Source organism: Zalophus californianus, chromosome 3, assembly GCF_009762305.2.
Source record: "Zalophus californianus isolate mZalCal1 chromosome 3, mZalCal1.pri.v2, whole genome shotgun sequence".
Taxonomy (NCBI): domain Eukaryota; kingdom Metazoa; phylum Chordata; class Mammalia; order Carnivora; family Otariidae; genus Zalophus; species Zalophus californianus.
The window spans coordinates 154,540,595-154,561,447 of record NC_045597.1 but is presented as its reverse complement, the minus strand read 5'-3'; the positions used below and the strand labels follow the sequence as shown (position 1 = coordinate 154,561,447).

Genomic DNA, 20,853 nt, shown 5'->3' with positions numbered 1-20,853 from the left:
TGATGTTTCTAAAGTAGATATTATTAAACCTATAGTATATATTTTCCCCAGGAAATTGTCAGTTAACATGAATTTAATCTCTAGGACTCTAGATGTGCAAAACACAAACAACAGGTTCCAAGCTACTCTATATAATATTTGATCTTTTCAGATACTAATCAATGAAAAAAAATCTAAAATATTTGAAATGTTAAACTCCTGGGGAAATAATCACATAAAACTTCTCTCTTAAAAAAATGCCTCAAATACTGCTCCAGGTTTAGAATTGAAATGTGAACAAGAACTCAGAGCACAAATCATATGCAAGTTTTTCTCTATAGAACTGCATGTACTTAGTACCACAAATAGCCCAGGGCATGAGGTGCTATTAACATTTTCATACTGACACATGTACCCCTTAACACTTCCTCTGTTGACATTCAACTTAAGAATATGTGTCCCAGACTACAAAGAGGAATTTGTATGAGTGCTAGAAGGAGAAGGAAATTAGAGAATAACTAATGAGAGGAAAGTTCCAATTATATCCAATCTCTGCTTCTTATTTCACCCATTATTAAACCTCTATCTACTTCGTTTGCTGAAATGTGCCTGAATCTAAATGCCCTGATATTTTTCAATCCCAATATTATGCTCCACTGATATCTCAGACTGTGCTTCTCCTTTCTCTGGTTTTTCAAAATGAGACAGCTCAGGTTCAAGCCATTCAATCCCTTAATATCAGAGTCTCTGATTCAGTGCAGTGCTCATGTAGAATCAGAATAAACCATCTGGCCCCAGGATCCTTGTTCCTATCCTTGACATGCTATGCCTTTGACTTAATCATGCTCATTCCAGAAGTCTTTGATTAAATAGTGAATGTTTTCTCCTAGGAACAGCATGTTGTATCATTATCAACCATTTATTTGGTGTGAAGTAATTTTTCAGAAAATCCTAAGAGAATGAGACTTATATCATGTGTGATTTGAGAAGGGAAATCAGAGATATTTTAGAGTAGGAGATAGCCTAATGAAGTTAAGTCTGCCTTTAATCTAAGCAGGGGACACCAAAGAGTGAATGAGAGTTCTGGGTGCCTGGGAAAAGACGATACATGAAAAGGGAGGTAGAAGGTAGTAATGAGAACTTTCACTAACTTTGACACCGTCTCAGAGACTATGAAATATTTTAACATTGTGTCCAGAAGATTATTCATAGCTATAGTCATTTGAGGAAACACTCCCACCATCTCTAACCTCAGAATAAAAAAGTAGGCATTAGTGGTAAGAGAGAATGTTATGGTTCTAAAGTGATTTCATATTCATTGTTTTATGCATCATGGTTTCTTCAAAAATTTCAAATGGCCTTTCTCAAGAGGTATAGTCATATGTTCTAGGAATTATCATATTGAAATTAAGGAGATGCTATTATAGTTTCAAAGTAGATGAAAGCCTTTTAAGTAGAAGACAGCCTTTTAAGATAAGGATGAGTCTTGAGGCTCATATACTTTAAATGATGCCAAGTTCCTCATCAGTATAATGCCAGACTAATGAAAAGGAAGAGAGTTGAGAAGCAGAGCAGTTGCAATGGGTCAGTCATTGGGTAGGGATCTTTATATAGGCCATCATAAATATTGAAACAAAGTAAGGAAATATGATGAAAAGATATACCATCACTTATTTTATGACATAATAAGTAGCCCCCCTTTATTGGAGGGGGATACATTCCAAGACCCCCAGTGGATGCCTGAAACCATAGATAGTACTGAACTCCATATATACTATTTTCTCCTATACATAAATATCTTTAATAAGGTTTAATTTATAAATTAGGGACAAAGAGGGATGCCTGGGTGACTCAGTCAGTTAAGCATCTGCCTCAGCTCAGGTCATGATCCCAGGGTCCCAGGATCAAGCCCCACATCAGGCTCCCTGCTCAGCGGGGAGCCTGCTTCTCCCTCTGTCTTCTGCTCCCCCTGATTGTGTGCTCTCTCTCTCTCTGACAAATAAATAAATAAAAAAGATGTTAAAAATAGACACAAAGATTAACAATAGCTAATAATAGAACAATTATAGCAATATACTGTAATACAAGTTGTGTTGATGTGGTCTCTTTCTCTCCCTCTTTTTCTCTCAGAATATCTTATTGTACTGTACTCAGTACAATGGGTACTTCCTTCTTCTTGTGATGATGTGAAATGGTTAAGTGCCTATATGATTAGATGATGTGAGGTGAATGATATAGGCATTGTGACATACCGTTGGCTACTATTGACCTGACCATACATCAGAAAGAGCATCATCTCCTTCCAGACTATGGTTGACTAAGAGTACCTGAAGCTGTGGAAAGCAAAACCATGGATAATGGATATTCTTTCTAGATATATGAAATGAATTCCAATACAGATCAAAACATATAAGAGTAAGGTACCTATAATAAAGGAATATTACAAACCACTGGGGAATGTTAGAATGATTACTGACTGATAATATGAAGAAGTTTTACTAAATCTGAGATGGTATGAACTGTTTGTGCCCTGATATAGCAAAGACCAATAAAAATAATACACGAGTTACTGAATTAAATAAAAAAGGGCTTCTTAGAGCTCATAAATACAGTACAATACTGTTATAAATTATTGAATTAGATATAAAAGTATATTTAAATTTTTCTCTCAGTCCATAATCATATAAGAAAACTTTGTGCAACAAAGATACAGTCATTAAAAGACCAAAAGGGCCACACTGATTCCATTTCCTCCTACAATGCCCCAAACAAACAGGACTGTAGATAGAGATCAGAATGCTATTAGATTTTCCATGTAGATAATATCATTGACAGTCAGAATTTGGATCAATGGACAAATATTTGCATAAAAGAGCTCTTCTATGAATTAAAAAAAGTATAACTTGAATATTATTATTTTTAGAACAAACTCTTGGCATATCCTTTACATGTTCCTCTCTTAATAGTGTCCTAGAAAGAGTTAGCAAAAAGATTAGGATTAGAGTTAGGTCTCATCACTACGCACATTTATGAAATGTTACTATAAAAACTTACTTGTTTCCAAGGATTTACTTAGGGATTTGGCTATTACTTCTTTCATAATTTTGACATTTCTTCACAGACTGTTTTCCAAGCATCTATCTTCAGAGAATCTAGTCTGTGTTCTTGACTGAGTAGTCACTAATATCTATAGATTTATCAATCTGTTGTAAACATTTTTGATTTAACAATCTTCATCATTCTTAATCCATAATTAAATGTCTTCAATTATTAAACTGATGGTATTGCTTAAAATCTTACCCTTATCTCCTTACCTTTTTGGTCTGAAACCTAGCATTACAATTTGTGAGGCATTTTTGCTTTGGCTATTTGTTGTGAAATCTTTTTTTTTTAAGATATTATTTATTCATTTGAGAGAGCGAGAGAGAGCATAAGCAGGGGGAGTGGCAGGCAGAGCGAGAGGGATTTACAAGCTCAAGCAGGCTCCCCGCTGAGCAAGGAGCCCAATGCAGGCTCAATCCCAGGACCCTGGAATCATGACCTGAGTCGAAGGCAGACCTCTAACCGACTGAGCCACCCAGGGGCCCCATGTTGTGAAATCTTTTATAAAATATATTCAGTTCATTCCAATATTACTGCAACATTTCATAAAATAATTTTGTTGCTCATTTAGGCTTACTTACATTTAATGCAATTTCAGGATTTTTGTTTTCATATGTGTTCAATATTTGGTAAGTTTCTGGGGCAGTTCAATCAACATTATTACATCATTTGGGAATTTTTCATGCCTCTAAGATATTTAGACTGAGAAATACAAATCAGATTTTAGATGAGCTTTATGATACTGCCTAATCAGTGACTTAAGTTGTATGCTTTACTACTGTACTTGTTTTCTGAATCTAATGACTTTGATTATTGAATACAATTATTTTCATAATAATAGGAAATGTATATCAATAAAATGAAATTTATTAAACTATATAATGTTTAAGAGGCTTGTGATAGTCTGTGTTATGTGTCAACCTGGCTAAACTACAGTCCCATTTCCTCAATCAAGCACTAATCTAGATGCTGTGGTGTTATTTTTATAGATGTGATTAACATCTATGATCACTTGACTTTAAGTAAAGGATAAAGGCCTTGGGGAAATGTCTCAGAATAAAATGGCAATGATGTATCCTTCCTGCCATGCCTTTAATTTTGGATGCTCTGTAACTTTTACTCCTTTTCTCCATGCTAACTATGACTTACAGTTACTACTTCCTTCTGTCTAGATCTTAAAAATGGATTGGACTTTTGGTCTGTGCTCAGAGTGATCACTGAAAAATTAGATGTTTGGGAGGAGGGCACATTTAAAAGAGAGCTGTTGGGGCGCCTGGGTGGCTCAGTCGTTAAGCGTCTGCCTTCAGCTCAGGTCATGATCCTGGAGTCCCGGGATCGAGTCCCTCATCGGGCTCCCTGCTCGGCAGGGAGTCTGTTTCTCCCTCTGACCCTCTTCCCTCTTGTGCCCTCTATCTCTCATTCTCTCTCAAATAAATAAATAAAATCTTTAAAAATAAATAAATAAATAAAAGAGAGCTGTCAATGCTGTGAATTGTGTGAGATTGTTGAATCGCAGACCTGTACCTCTGAAACAAATAGTACATTGTATGTTAAAAAAAAAAAAAAAAAGGAAGATAGTAGGAAGGGAAAAATGAAAGGGGGAAAATCGGAGGGGGAGACAAACCATGAAAGACTATGGACTCTGAGAAACAAACTGAGGGTTCTAGAAGGGAGGGGGGTGGGGGGACGGGTTAGCCTGGTGATGGGTATTAAAGAGGGCACGTACTGCATGGAGCACTGGATGTTATACGCAAACAATGAATCATGGAACACTACATCAAAAACTAATGATGTAATGTATGGTGATTAACATAACATAATAAAATAAAAATAATCAAAAACAAAACAAAACAAAAGAGAGAGCCTTCAAGTTCCATATAACGATAATTACTAACTCTTATGTTGCACTTAATATTTGCATAGCTCTTTTAAGAATATTCCACGCATTAACTCATTTACTTCTCATCAGAATTCTATACATAGGGAATAATTTTATACATATTTAACAGAAGACAAGCTAAGGCACAAAGTTTTGCAACAACATGCCCATGGTCATACAGCCAGAAAATGAAAGTGCCGTTTGAACCAAAGTGGTCTATGATCTAAACTACTGTATTCCCCTGTCTCTGTGAAATCTATACAATTGAAACAAACAAACAAACAAAATGACTGTAATCATCAGTGAGTGAAACTATTGCTACATATTCTGTCACACCAACAGAACAGCTTCTGATTCTGTTTCTCTACAGCATTGTGGAGGCACAAAGCTATTCTATGATGACCACTGTAATGCACAAACAAAAGAAAGAAAGAAAGAAAGAAAGAAAGAAAGAAAGAAAGAAAGAAAGAAAGAAAGAAAGAAAGAAAGAAAGAAAGAAAGAAAGAAAAGAAAGAAAGAAAGAAAGAAAGAAGAAAGAAAGAAAGAAAGAAAGAAAGAAAGAAAGAAAGAAAGAAAGAAAGAAAGAAAGAAAGAAAGAAAGAAAGAAAGAAAGAAAGAAAAAAGAAAAAGAAAGAAAGTCCTGGAGGATATTGGTAGTGTGCTGAGCTTGCAGCTGGAGCTTATCTTTACCGACAAGCAGGTGTACTACGCATGTTAGGGCTGGTTCCTTTGTTTAAATGATCACACCTCCTTTTATTTAAGGCAGTTATAAATCTACTTTTGTGTTTGCTATACACATAAAATAAAGAAATCAGCCAGCATTCATCTGGATGGGAAGAAATAGGCCAAATATTATGATCAGAATTAAAACCATTAGCAAGTAGAAAGGAGGACAGACAGGAGGGTCTTGTAGGGAACATACAACAGTGGATTACAAATAGTATCCATGATCTACCTCAGTCATGGAACATTGACAAGATTTATATAAAGAATCATGGGGTGTGAATAAATTGCTGAGTTGTTGGCTCTATCAGGATCCACAGGAAAGAGAGTAGAAGTAGAGCTTGCTAAGTAAATACTGAGTAGTCAGAAGAAGGAAAAGTTTAGGCACTAATAAGTTTGCTACATGATGAAACACTAAGAAGTTACCAAAACCCATATTACGGGTTGGAAACTGGGAAACTGAAGAATGTCTCAGTCTGGGGGATGTATTTCATTTTGTCATTCTCTGTTAGAGAGGTATGACGCCAAAATAATTCCACCTAACTCACAATTTTAGTTATGTGATCCCATTGCATGGAAACCAAAATAGGTACAAATCTATCCTACCAATAAAGAGATAAATGTAAATGACAGTTGAAGAAAAGAGAGATTCTCATAATATTTGCAAATATACAAATGGTCTTTGTGTTCTTGTATCTAAAGAAAATCTTAGATTTGTACTGACTGGAAAATTTGGTAAAAACACACCCAAACAACAAACAAAAATGGGGCATGTCTCAGGAATTTTTGAAACTCAAATGAAAGAGTAAAATTTAATTCATATATATTTGTGCATAAAAGCATGTGAAAATAATCACATTTTTTCAAAAGAATTGATCAGACATCATATTATATATAACTTTTTTTTATTATGTTATGTTAGTCACCATACAGTACATCATTAGGTTTTGATGCAGTGTTCCATGATTCATTGCGTATAACACCCAGTGCTCCATGTAATACATGCCCTTCTTAATACCCATCACCGGGCTCACCCATCCCCATATCCCCTTCCCTCTGAAACCCTCAGTTTGTTTCCTGTAGTCCATAGGTTATTTATTTATTTTTTTAACTATGGGGAGAGAAAAAAAGATTACCACAGCCTAGAAAAACATTTACATTCCTTAGTCGACATATCTACTCTTCTGCAAACATCCTCTTTGCCTTCAGGTAACTCCAGTTCTTCCTCGTTGCTCTGGCAATCAGCTGCCTTAGGTGTAACCTACAAGCATATCACGTGGGTTGAACTCTGCATCTCTTACTTTCCACCCCAAGGCTTCTCTGGGCACATGGGACTCCTACAGGAATCAGCTCAATCATTCAGATTAGGGCACAAACCTGGAATGGGAAAGGTTAACAAAACATGCGACAACCTTTCACCAGTGGGAGAACAAGAAGTCTATGTATATATTGTCACCCTTCTTTGTTTCAAGAGCACAAGTCTGTGATTCATTCTGCAGGATTCCCCAAGAATAGCCAACCGAATTTAGGTGCAATGACCTACATGAATAAGCAGCCCAATAGCATAAGCTTAGGTTGGCTTTCCAGCCTCCTTTGTATCATGTTTCCAAGTGTCTCACTATTCCTTAAGACCATTTCCTAAAATAAACCCCTGCTTAGTCTTTTATCTCAGGTGTTGCTCCTGGTGAGAAGTTAGACTAAGACTTATTATCTATCTAGAATATTCCCCTCTAAATTTTGTAGGGGTAGCACTATTTTTTAAATGAAAGAATAATAAAATATTGTATTTATTAAATATTACTATTTAGTACTAATAAAAGGTATATCAAACTCTGACTTATTAAGAGGTGGAAAACATCATTTGTCATATGTGACAAAATTTCTTGTTCATTTAGTCCTATTGGGTATCTTTCTACTTTTTTCCTCAAAATAAATATGGGACAGTCATTATTTTCTTTCTAGCTTAAAAGACAATATTTTGATTGTCTTTGAAATAATAGTAGTAACAATTATAAATAGAAATAGCACCCTTTACAAAAGAGCCCCAGAAAACTTTCTCACCGTTTTTCTGCCACACAAGGATTTGATCAAAAGATAGCAGTCTGTGCCCCGGGGGAGCACCCTCACCAGAGCTTGACCATGCTGGCGTTCTGATCTAGGACCCAGCCTCCAGAAGTGTAAGGGATACATTTCTGTTGTTTCTAAACCATCAAGTCTGTGTTACTTTGTTATAGCAACCTGAACTAAGACATGGAGGAAATTATTCATATTTCTGAATCTGTTTTATCAATCTAGATTTTTTTCAAAGTATAAGAGAATGATCACCTCAGAAAATATATTGAATGTTTTGAATAAAGATTAAGAGTGGATAATTGCATAATATTTCAGATGTGTTTTAAAGCCACATATTTCCTTATATCATTTAACATTTTCCATTTTTATTATTTTATTCAACTAGTTAATAAATACTTACTGAGTTCATACTTTGAGCAAGTCACTGTAATAGGTATTGTAGGGGCACCTGGCTGGCTCAGTTGGTGGAGTATGTGACTGTTTAATTTTTTTTTAAAGATTTTATTTATTTATTTGACAGAGAGAGATAGCGAGAGCAGGAACACAAACAGGGGGAGTGGGAGAGGGAGAAGCAGTCTTCCTGCCGAGCAGGGAGCCCGACGCAGGGCTCAATCTCAGGACCCTGGGATCATGACCTGAGCCGAAGGCAGATGATTAACAACCGAGCCACCCAGGCGCCCCAAGATCATGTGACTCTTGATCTCAAAGTTGTGAGTTTGAGCCCCATATTGGGCATGGAGCCTACTTAAAATAAAAAAAAAATAGATATTGTAAAATTCCTATTGTTTCACCTAGTTATTTCTCAGGAATGCACATCACTTTTTGCATGGGTGCACAAAGTTAATGCTAAGTAATATTTTTTTCTCACCATGTTATTGCTCTTGATATTAATGATAAAGATATTTGGTGCTCATCTAGTTGTGTCTAGAGTGCTTACTAATATATCTATTTAAAATTATCCAGAGTGACAAATTCTTTGGGATAACTGGATTCATCTCTAATGTGGAGGAATGACTTTGTTTCTCACTGAGACCTCAGTTCATGACATGGATGGAGCTAGAGAGTAGTATACTAAGCGAAAGTCAGAGAAAGACAAATACCATATGATTTCATTCATATGTGGAATTTAAGAAACCAAACAAACGAGCAAAGGGAAAAAAAGAGAGAGACAAACTAAGAAACAGCCTTTTAACTATAGAGAACAAACTGATGGCTACAGAGAGGAGATGGACAGGGGGAAGGGTTAAATAGTTGATAGGGATTAAGGAGGGCACTTGTGATGAACACTGGGTGTCATATGAAAGTGTTGAATCGCTATATTGTTCAGCCGAAACTAATATTACACTGTATGTTAACTAACTGGAATTTAAATAAAAACTTTAAAAAAAGCAGTTGAAAAAATAAGATGTCTCATGGAAAAAGACATATCATGAAGAAGCTTTAATATATACTAATCATGCTTAATAAGCAAACTCTGAGCATAATGAATAAATCTTCATATTAAAACATTTCAGAAATTTGACTTAATAATATTTATGGAGTTCAACAATATATGTTAATCATAAAATAGCATCAAATGGATAATATTACTTTTCACTAAAAATATTGATAATATTACATTATTTAATAATGCCATCATACCATAGTAACTGAAATTAAATATTATTTTTTTCTTTTCTTTTCTTTTTTTAAAGATTTTATTTATTTATTTGACAGAGAGAGACACAGTGAGAGAGGGAACACAAGCAAGGGGAGTGGGAGAGGGAGAAGCAGTCTTCCTGCGGAGCAGGGAGCCTGATGGGGGGCTCGATCCCAGGACCTTGGGATCATGACCTGAGCCGAAGGCAGACGCTTAATGACTGAGCCACCCAGGTGCCCCAAAGTATTATTTTTTCTATCTGTAGTTTAATAAACATCTCTTTGTGCCTGCTATATAATAAAATAAACACAATATATTCTTTTTCAATTCTGTCCTAAAAATCATGTTATCAGAAACTGATGGACATGTAGCTTACATAAAAAATGGTTTAGAAATTAGTCTAGGGCGCCTGGGTGGCTCAGATGGTTAAGCGTCTGCCTTCGGCTCAGGTCATGATCCCAGAGTCCTGGGATCGAGTCCCACATCGGGCTCCCTGCTCCTTGGGAGCCTGCTTCTCCCTCTGCTTCTCTTTCTCTCTCCCTCTGTCTCTCATGAATAAATAAATAAAATCTTTAAAAAAAAAAAAAAAAGAAATTAGTCTAAATTGCTTGGTATATTTTTTAACTTAGAAAATACTAAATAAAAGTTTTTAAAAAGTGGGGTAATTGAGACATTGTATAATATTCACAATGTAACAATTTACAAAGTTGATCTATGGCTAATGATTGCATACTATAAGACATTAAGTTATATATTACACTTTTGTTAAGTCCCTAAAAGGGCAACATCTTTTAAAAATAATACCATAGAGGCATTTTTAACCATTTACTTTTTTCTATATGAGTGTGATCTAATTTTTATAAATAGAAACCAGCCTTTAAAAAGACTTCCATATTTTGCTTTACTTTTAATTTCTTATAAAGAAATGCAGTCCATAAAAGTTGGAAATGACTTCAGCTAGATCCACATGCCATGAAAAGTTTTATGTGCAGATTGCTTTGGACATTTTAACAATATTAATTCTTTGAATTCATGAATACAGAATATCCCTCCATTTATTTCTGTTTTCTTCAATTCCATCCATTAATATTGTTCAGTTTTCAGTGTATAAATCTTTCACATCTTTGGTTAAATCTATTCCTAAGTATTTTATTCATTTTCATGCTGTTGTAAATGAGATTTTTAAAAATTTCTCATTGTTAGTGTATAGAAATGTGATTGATTTTAATATTGATTTTTTATTCAGCAGCTTTACAGAATCTGTGTATAAGCTCAAAGAGGTGTGTGTACATGTGTGTGAGTGTACATGGAGTCTTTGGGGTTTGCTCTATATAATATCATGTGATCCTCCAACAGTGACAACTTTATCTCTTTATTTCTAATTTGGATGTCTTTTATTTCTTCTTCTCCCTATGTGCTCTGGCTAGGACATCTAGTACTACATTGAATAAAAGTGTCAAGACTGAGCATCCTTGTCTTTTTCTGATTTTGAAGGAAAAGGTTTCAGCTTATAACACTGAGTATGCTTTAGTTTTGGAGTTGTCATATGTGTTCTTTTTTATGATGAGGTACATTCTTTTTTGTTTTGTTTTGTTTTGTTTAGGAGTAGAATTTAGTGATTTATCACTTACATACAACAACTAGTACTCATCACAACAAGTGTCCTCCTTAAAATGCATCAACCATTTAGCCCATCACCTGCCCACCTCCCCTCTATCAACTCTCAGTTTGTTCTCTATAGTTAAGAGTCTCTTATGGTTTGCCCTCCTTTCTTTTTATTTCTTCCACTTCTCTATGTTCATCTGTTTTGTTTCTTAAATTCCACATGTGAGTAAAATCATATGGTATTTGTCTTCCTCCCACTTATTTCACTTAGCATAGCATACTGTAGCTTGATCCATGTTATGGCAAATGGCCAGTTTTCATTCTTTTTGATGGTTGAGTAATATTCCAGTGTGTGTGTGTGTGTGTGTGTGTGTGTGTGTGTGTGTGTGTGTCTGTGTGTGTGTGTGTGTGTGTGTGTGTGTGTGTGTGTGTGTGTCTGTGTGTCTGTGTGTCTGTGTATCTGGGCTCTTTCCATAATTTGGCTATTGTTGGTAATGCTGCTATAAACATTGGGGTGCATGTGCCTTTTTGAATCAGCATTTTTATATCCTTTGGGTAAATACTGAGTAGTACAACTGCTGGGTCATAGGGTAGTTCTATTTTTACCATTGCGGGGAACCTCCATACTGTTTTCCAGAGTGGCTGTATCAACTTGCATTCCCATCAACAGTGTAAGAGGGTTCCCCTTTCTCCACATCCTCACCAACATCTGTTGTTTCCTACGTTGTTAATTTTAGCAATTCTGACAGATGTGAAGTAGTATCTCATCATGGTTTTGATTTTTATTACCCAGATGATGAGTGATGTTGAATATATTTTCATGTGTCTGTTAGCCATCTATATGTCTTCTTTGGAAAAATGTCTATTCGTGTCTTCTGCCCATTTCTTAACTGGATTATTTGTTCTTTGGGGTGTTGAGTTTGATAAATTCTTTATAGATTTTTGGATACTCTTTATCAGATATGTCATTTGCAAATATCTTGTCCCATTCTGTAAGTTGCTTTTTAGTTTTGTTGATTGTTTCCTTCACTGTGCAGGAGGTTTTTATCTTGATGAAGTCCCAATAGTTCATTTTTGCTTTTGTTTCCCTTGCCTCTGGCAACATGTCTAGTAAGAAGCTGCTACAGCTGATATTAAAGAAGTTGTTGCCTGTATTCTCCACTAGGATTTTGATGGTTTCCTGTCTCCCATTTAGGTCTTTCATCCATTTTGAATTTCTTCTTGTGTACAGTTTAAGAAAGTGGTCCATTTTCATTTTTCTGCAAGTTGCTATCCAGTTTTCCCAATACCATTTGTTGAAGAGACCGTCTTTTCTACATTGGATATTCTTTCCTCCTCTGTTGAAGATTAGTTGACCATATAGTTGTGGGTCCATTTCTGAGTTTTCTATTCTGTTTCATTGATCTGTGTGTCTATTTTGTGCCAGTACCATACTGTCTTGATGATTACAACTTTGTAATATAGCTTGAAATCCAGAATTGTGATGCTTCCGGCTTTACTTCTCTTTTTCAAGATTGTTTTGGATATCTGGGGTGTTTTGTAGTTGCATAAAAATTTTAGGATTGTTAGTTCTAGCTCTGTGAAAGATGCTGATGGTGTTTTGATAGGGATTGAGTTAAATATGTAGATTGCTTTGGGTTGTATAGACATTTTAACAATATTTGTTCTTCCAATCCATGAGCATGGAATATTTTTACATTTCTTTGTGTCATCTTCAATTTCTTTCATAACCGTTCTATAGTTTTCAGAGTATAGATCTTTTTACCTCTTTGGTTAGGTTTATTCCTACATATCTTATGGTTTTAATGAAATTGTAAACAGAATTAAATCTTTGATTTCTCTTTCTTCTCCTTCATTGTTGGTGTATAGAAATGTAACAGATTTCTGTATGTTGATTTTATATTCTGTGACTTTGCTGAATTCATGTATCAGTTCTAGCAATTTTTTTTTTTTTGTGGAGTCTTTTTGGTTTTCTATGTAGAGTATCATGTTGTCTGCTAAGAATGAAATTTTAACTTCCTTGCCCATTTGGATGCATTTTACTTCTCTTTTTGTCTGATGGCTGAGGCTAGTACTTCCAGTACTATGTTAAATAACAATGTTGAGAGTGAACATCCCTGTACTGTTCCGAACCTTAGAGGAAAATTTCTCAGTTTCTCCCCATTGAGGATGATATTAGCTGTGGGTCTTTCATATATGACCTTTATGATGTTGAGGTGTGTTCCCTCTATCCCTACTTTGTTGAGAGATTTTATCAAGAATGGGTACTGTATTTTGTCAAATGTTATTTTTTTCTTTTTCTAAAATTTTTAAAAATTTTCTTGTTATGTTATTCACCATACATAACATCATTAGTTTTTGATGTAGTGTTCCATGATTCATTGTTTGTGTATAACACTCAGCGCTCCATGCAGTAAGTGCCCTCTTTAATACCCATCACCAGGCTAACCCATCACCCCACCCACCTCCCCTCTAGAACCCTCAGTTTGTTTCTCAGTGTCCATAGTCTGTCATGGTTCGTCTCCACCTCCGATATCCCCCCCTTCATTTTTACCTCCCTGCTATCTTCTTCTTCTTCTTCTTCTTCTTCTTCTTCTTCTTCTTCTTCTTCTTCTTCTTCTGCTCTTCTTCTTCTTTTTTAACATATAATGTCTTATTTGATTCAGAGGTACAGGACTGTGATTCAGCAGTCTTACACAATTCAGAGCACTCACCCTAGCACATACCCTCCCCAATGTCTATCACCCAGCCACCCCATCCTCCCACCTCCTACCACTCCAGCAACCCTCAGTTTGTTTCCTGAGATTAAGAATTCCTCATATCAGTGAGATCATATGATACATGTCTTTCTCTCATTGATTTATTTCGCTCAGCATAATAGCCTCCAGTTCCATCCAAGTCGTTGCAAATGGCAAGATTTCATTCCTTTTGATGGCTGCATAATATTCCATTGTATATATATACCACATCTTCTTCATCCATTCATCTGTCAATATACATCTTGGCTCTTTCCATAGTTTGGCTATTGTGGACATTGCTGCTATAAACATTGGGGTGCACGTACCCCTTCCGATCCCTACATTTGTATCTTTGGGGTAAATACCCGGGAGTGCAATTGCTGGGTCGTACAGTAGCTCTATTTTCAACTTTCTGAGGAACCTCCATACTGTTTTCCAGAGTGGTTGCACCAGCTTGCAATTCCACCAACAGTGTAGGAGGGTTCCCCTTTCTCCACAACCCCACCAACATCTGTCGTTTCCTGACTTGTTAATTTTAGCCATTCTGACTGGTGTGATGGTATCTCATTGAGGTTTTGATTTGGATTTCCCTGATGCCAAGTTGAACACTTTTTCATGTGTCTGTTGGCCATTTGGATGTCTTCTTTGGAAAAATATCTGTTCCATGTCTTCTGCCCATTTCTTGATTGGATCATTTGTTCTTTGGGTGTTGAGTTTGATAAGTTCTTTATAGATATTGGATACTAGCCCTTTATCTGATATGTCATTTGCAAATATCTTCTCCCATTCTGTCAGTTGTTTTTTGGTTTTGTTGACTGTTTCCTTTGCTGTGCAAAAGCTTTTTATCTTGATGAAATCCCAATAGTTCATTTTTGCCCTTGCTTCCCTTGCCTGTGGCGATGTTTCTAGGAAGAAGTTGCTGAGGCTGAGGTTGAAGAGGTTGCTGCCTGTGTTCTCTTTTAGGATTTTGATGACTCCTGTCTCACATTTAGGTCTTTCAATCATTTTGAGTCTACTTTTGTGTATGGTGTAAGGAAATGGTCCAGTTTCATTCTTCTGCATGTGGCTGTCCAATTTTCCCAACACCATTTGTAGAAGAGACTGTTTTTTCTCCTTTGGACATTCTTTCCTGCTTTGTGGAAGTTTAGTTGACCACAGAGTTGAGGGTCCATTTCTGGGCTCTTTATTTTGTTCCATTGATGTGTGTGTCTGTTTTTGTGCTGGTACTATACTGTCTTGATGATTACGCTTTGTAATAGAGCTTCGAGTCAGGAATTGTGATGCCACCGGCTTTGCTTTTCTTTTTCAACATTCCTCTGGCTATTCAGGGTCTTTTTGGTTCCATACAAATTTTAGGATTATTTGTTCCATTTCTTTGAAAAAAGTTGTTGATATTTTGATAGGGATAGCATTAAATGTGTAGATTGCTCTAGGCAGCATTGACATCTTCACAGTATTTGTTGTTCCAATCCATGAGCATGGAACATTTTTCCATTTCTTTGTGTCTTCCTCAATTGCTTTCATGAGTATTTTATAGTTTTTTGAGTACAGATTCTTTGCCTCTTTGGTTAGACTTATTCCTAGGTACCTTATGGTTTTGGGTGCAATTGTAAATGGGATCAAGTCCTTAATTTCTCTTTCCTCTGTCTTGTTGTTGGTGTATAAGAATGCCACTGATTTCTGTGCATTGACTTTATATCCTGCCACTTTACTGAATTCCTGTATGAGTTCTAGCAGTTTTGGGGTGGAGTCTTTTGGGTTTTCCACATAAAGTGTCATATCATCTGCAAACAGTGAGAGTTTCACTTCTTTGCTGATTTGATGCCTTTGATTTCTTTTTGTTGTCTAATTGCTGTGGCTAGGACTTCTAGTACTATGTTGAATAGCAGGGTGATAGTGGACATCCCTGCTGTGTTCCTGACCTCAGGGGAAAAGCTCTCAGTTTTTCCCCATTGAGAATGATATTCGCTGTGGGCTTTTCATAGATGGCTTTTATGATATTGATATGTGCCCTCTATCCCTATACTCTGAAGAGTTTTGATCAAGAAAGGATGCTGTACTTTGTCAAATGCTTTTTCTGATCTATTGAGAGGATCGTATGGTTCTTGTTCTTTCTTTTATTAATGTATTGTATCACATTGATTGATTTGCAGATGTTGAACCAACCTTGCAGCCCAGGGAAAAAATCCCACTTGGTCGTGGTGAATAATCCTTTTAATGTACTTTTGGATCCTATTGGCTAGTGTTTTGGTGAGAAATTTTGCATCCATGTTCATCAAGGATATTGATCTCTAATTCTTTTGATGGGTTCTTTGGTTGGAGATCAAGGTAATGGTGGCCTTATAAAACAAGTTTGGAAGTTTTCCTTCTATTTCTATTTTTTGGAACAGTTTCAGAAGAAGAGGTATTAATTCTTCTTTAAATGTTTGGTAGAATTCCCCTGGGAAGCCATTTGGCCCTGGGCTCTTGTTTTTGGGGAGATTTTTGATTACTGCTTCAATTCCCTTACTGGTTATAGGTCTGTTCAGGTTTTCTGTTTCTTCCTGGTTCAATTTTGATAGTTGGTACATCTCTAGAAATGCGTCCATTTCTTCCAGATTATCTAATTCGCTGAATATAGTTGCTTGTAATATGTTCTTATTATTGTTTGTAATTCTTTGGTGTTGGTTGTGATCTGTCCTCTTTCATTCATGATTTTGTTGATTTGGGTCATTTCTCTTTTCTTTTTTGATAAGTCTGGCCAGGGGTTTATCAATCTTATTAATTCTTTCAAAGAACCAGCTCCTAGTTTTGTTGATCTGTCCTACTATTCTTTTGGGGTCTCTCTTATTGATTTCTGCTCTGATCTTTATTGTTTCTCTTCTCCTGCTGGGTTTAGGCTTTATTTGCTGTTCTTTTTCCAGCTCCTTTGGGTGTAGGGTTAAGTTCTGTATTTGAGACCTTTCTTGTTTCTTGAGAAAGGCTTGTATTGCTATATACTTTCCTCTTAGGACCACCTTTGCTGCATCCCAAAGATTTTGAACAGTTGTGTTTTCATTTTCATTGGTTTCCATGAATTTATTTTATTCTTCTTTAATTTCCTGGTTGACCCATTCATTCTTTAGTAGGATGCTCTTTAGGCTCCATGTATTTGAGTTCTTTCTGACTTTCCTCTTGTGATTGAGTAATAGTTTCAAAGCACTGTGGTCCGAAAATATGCAGGGAACGATCCCAGGCTTTTGGTACCAGTTAGACCTGATTTGTGACCTAGAATGTGATCTCTTCTGGAGAATGTTCCAAGGGCACTAGAGAAGAATGTGTATTCTGTTGCTTTGGGATGGAATGTTCTGAATATATCTGTGAGGTCCATTTGGTCCAGTGTGTCATTTAAAGTCTTTATTTCCTTGTTGATCTTTTGTTTAGGTGATCTGTCCAGTTCAGTGAGGGGGCTGTTAAAGTCCCCCACTATTATTGTATTGTTGTCAATGTGTTTCTTTACTTTTGTTATTACTTGGCTTCTATAATTGGCTGCTCCCATGTTAGGGGCATAGATATTTATAATTGTTAGATCTTCTTGTTGGATAGACCCTGTAAGTATGATATAGTGTCCTTCCTCATCTCTTATTATAGTCTTTGGTTTAAAATCTAATTTGTCTGATATAAGGATTGCCACCCCAGCTTTCTTTTGGTGTCCATTAGCATGGTAAATGGTTTTCCACCCCCTCACTTTCAATCTGGAGGTGACTTTGGTTCTAAAATGAGTCTCTTGCAGACAGCATATCGATGGGTCTTGTTTTTATATCCAATCTGATAGCCTGTGTCTTTTGATTGGGGCATTTAGCCCATTTACATTCAGGATAACTATTGAAAGATATGAATTTAGTGCCACTGTAGTGCCTATAAGGTGACTGTTACTGTATATTGTCTGTGTTCCTTTCTGGTCTATGTTACTTTTAGGTTCTCTCTTTGCTTAGAGGACCCTTTCAATATTTCTTGTAGGGCTGGTTTTGTGTTTGCAAATTCCTTTAGTTTTTGTTTGTCCTGGAAGCTTTTTATCTCTCCTTCTATTTTCAATGAAAGCCTAGCTGGATATAGTTTTCTTGGCTGTATATTTTCTCATTTAGTGCTCTGAATACATCATGCCAGTCCTTTCTGGCCTGCCAGGTCTCTGTGGATATGGCTGTTGCCAATCTACAATGGTAGCATTGTAGGTTACAGATCTCTTCTCCCGAGCTGCTTTCAGGATTTTCTCTTTGTCTCTGGGACTTGTAAGTTTTACTATTAGATGTCAAGGTGTTGACCTATTTCTATTGATTTTGAGAGGGGTTCTCTGTGCCTCCTGGATTTTGATGCCTGTTTCCTTCCCCAAATTAGAGAAGTTCTCTGCTATAATGTGCTCCAATATACCTTCTGCCCCCCTCTCTCTTTCTTCTTCTTCTGGGATCCCAATTATTCTAATATTGTTTTGTCTTATGGTATCACTTATTGCTCGAATTCTGCCCTCATGATCCAGTAGTTGCTCTTCTCTTTTTCTCACCTTCTTTATTTTCCATCATTCAGTCTTCTATATCATTAATTCTCTCTTCTGTCTCATTTATCCTCAGTTAGAACCTCCATTTTTGATTGCACCTCATTAATAGCCTTTTGATTTCAACCTGTTTAGGTTTCAGTTCTTTTATTTCTCCAGAAAGGGTTTCTCTAGTATCTTCCATGCTTTTTTGAAGCCCAGCTAGTATCCTTAAAATTGTCAGTCTGAACTCTAGTTCTCACATCTTATTAATGTCTGTATTGATTAGGTCCCTGGCAGTCAGTACCGCCTCCTGTTCTTTTTTTTGAGGTGATTTTTTTTCCATCTTATCATTTTGTCCAGAGGAGAATAGATGAATGAGAGAACAAAATGCTAACAGGGTAACAATGACCCAGAAAAATATACACTAAACAAATCAGAAGAGACCTGAAACAGGGGGAAAAGAAAGGGGAAGAAAGAAAAAAGAAAAGAAAAAAGAAAATGAAAAAGATAAAAAAAAAGAATATGATTAAATATGATCGGACTTGTGCATAGATCAGTGCCACACACTAGATTTGGGGCATATTTTGGTCTATTAGAAGAAACTGCCTCCCAAAATTTTAAAGAAAGAAAAACTTATATATGTACAAAAATAAGGTTAAATACGATGAAGGGATGGAATATGGATGTAAAAATGAAAATTATAAAAGATTTTATAAAAGGAATTGATAATATAAGAAGTTGGTTGAGAAAAGAAAAAAGAGGATTAAAAAAAAAGTGAGAGAATGTGATCAGGCAGGAGACTAGAACAAAGCCATACACTAGAGATTTAGGGTATATTTTGGTCTCTTAGAAGAACTGTATCCCAAAATTTTAAAGAGAGAACAACTTTTATATATATAACAAAAATAATTTACTATGAAGGGATAGAATATGACTAAAAATGAAAAATAAAAAAGATTTTTTAAATAAGGGATTGATAAGATGTTGGTTGAAAAAGGGAAAAAATTATAAAAAAAAGAAAAAGAAAGAAAAATTTAAAAAATTAACTTTGAAAGACTAAAGGATCATGGGGAAAAAGCCATGAATTCTATGTGCAGTATTCCCCTAGTGCTGGCCTTCTGCCGTTCTCATTGATGGTAAACTTGGTCTTGGCGGGCTGTTCTTGCTAATCTTCTGGGGAAGGGGCCTGTTGCCGTGGTTCTCAAATGTCTTTGCCGGAGGCGGAAATGCCCCACCCTTGCTGGTCTGGGCTAAGTAATCTGCTCGGGTTTGCTCTCGGGAGCTTTTGTTCCCTGCAAGCCCTCCGTGCAGCTTTGGAGGATGAGAGTGAAAATGGCAGCCTCCCAACCCCCCCCCCCCCCGGAAGAGCCGAGAACTCGGGGCCCCGCTCCTCAGTGCACCCCCAGAGAAAAGCAGTCAATCCCTCCCATCTCCCCAGTTTCCAGCCGCACTCCGTGTTCACCCGGCCTGTGACCGAGCATTTCTATCTCTGGCGCATGACCCCTTGTGGAGTCTCTAAACCCAGCAGATCCCTGCAGTGTGCTCCCGCGCAGCTCCTCCTCCTGGGAGAGGAAGGGGAGTCTCCCTGGTTCTGCTGCTTGTTGGGTCCCTGCTGGAAGAGCAGGGGCCCGATTGTGCCACGGATCATGGTTTATGGCAACCCCAAGCTGAGAGCCCACTCCTCAGCTCTGTCTGGGCATCCGGCTTCCCTACTCTGATACCTGGGAGCTCTGCTGCACTCAGACACCCCCAGTCTTTCTGTGACCCTGAGGGTCCTGAGACCACACTGTCCCAGAGAGGGTTCCACCCCCCACTTAGCCACTGGATCAATGTCCCTCAGTGGAAACAACGTCTAAAAGTTCTGATTTTGGGCTCTGCTGCTCTATCACTTGCCAGAAGTGGCTGATGGAGGCCCTTCCCCCGCCATCTATCCTCCCAAATATCGCCCCAGATTCACTTCTCCGCACGTCCTACCTTCCAGAAAGTGGCTGCTTTTCTGTTCATAGAGTTGCTGCTATTCTTTTCTTTGATCTTCTGTTGAGATTGTAGGTGTTGAATGGTTTGATCCTTATCTACCTGAATTCCTGGGACCAGACTAAATTTAGGTCTCCTACTCCTCCTCCATCTTGTTCCTCCCCCGCTTTTTTTTCTTTCTGATAAGTCGACCTAGGGGATTATCAGTTTTATTAATTCGTTCAAAAACCAGTTTCTCGTTTCACTGATCTGTTCTACTGAGTTATTTTGTTTGTTTCTATATCATTTATTTCCGCTCTATTCTTTATTATTTCCCTTCTGCTCATTTTAGACTTTATTTGCTGTTCCTTTTCTAGCTGTTTTAGGTGTAAGATTAGGTTGTGTATTTGAGACTTTTCTGGCTTCTTGAGGTAGGCCTGCATTGCTATATGCTTCCCTCTTCTGACCACTTTTGCTGCATCCCAAAGATTTTGGAAGGGTGCTGTGTTTTCATTTTCATTTGCTTCCATGTATTTTTTTTTCTTTACTTTCCTGGTTAACTCATTCATTCTTTAATAGGATGTTCTTTAACCTCCATGTATTTGTAGTCTTTCCCAAATTTTTTCTTGTGGTTGACTTCAAGTTTCATATTGTTGTGTTTGGAAAATATGTA

The 20,853-nt window shown here is 36.8% G+C and overlaps 1 pseudogene; it reads right to left on the bottom strand.

The window, feature by feature from the left end:
- Nucleotides 1-20,853, bottom strand: part of LOC113920329 — an 87,265-nt pseudogene that overhangs the window by 27,939 nt on the left and 38,473 nt on the right.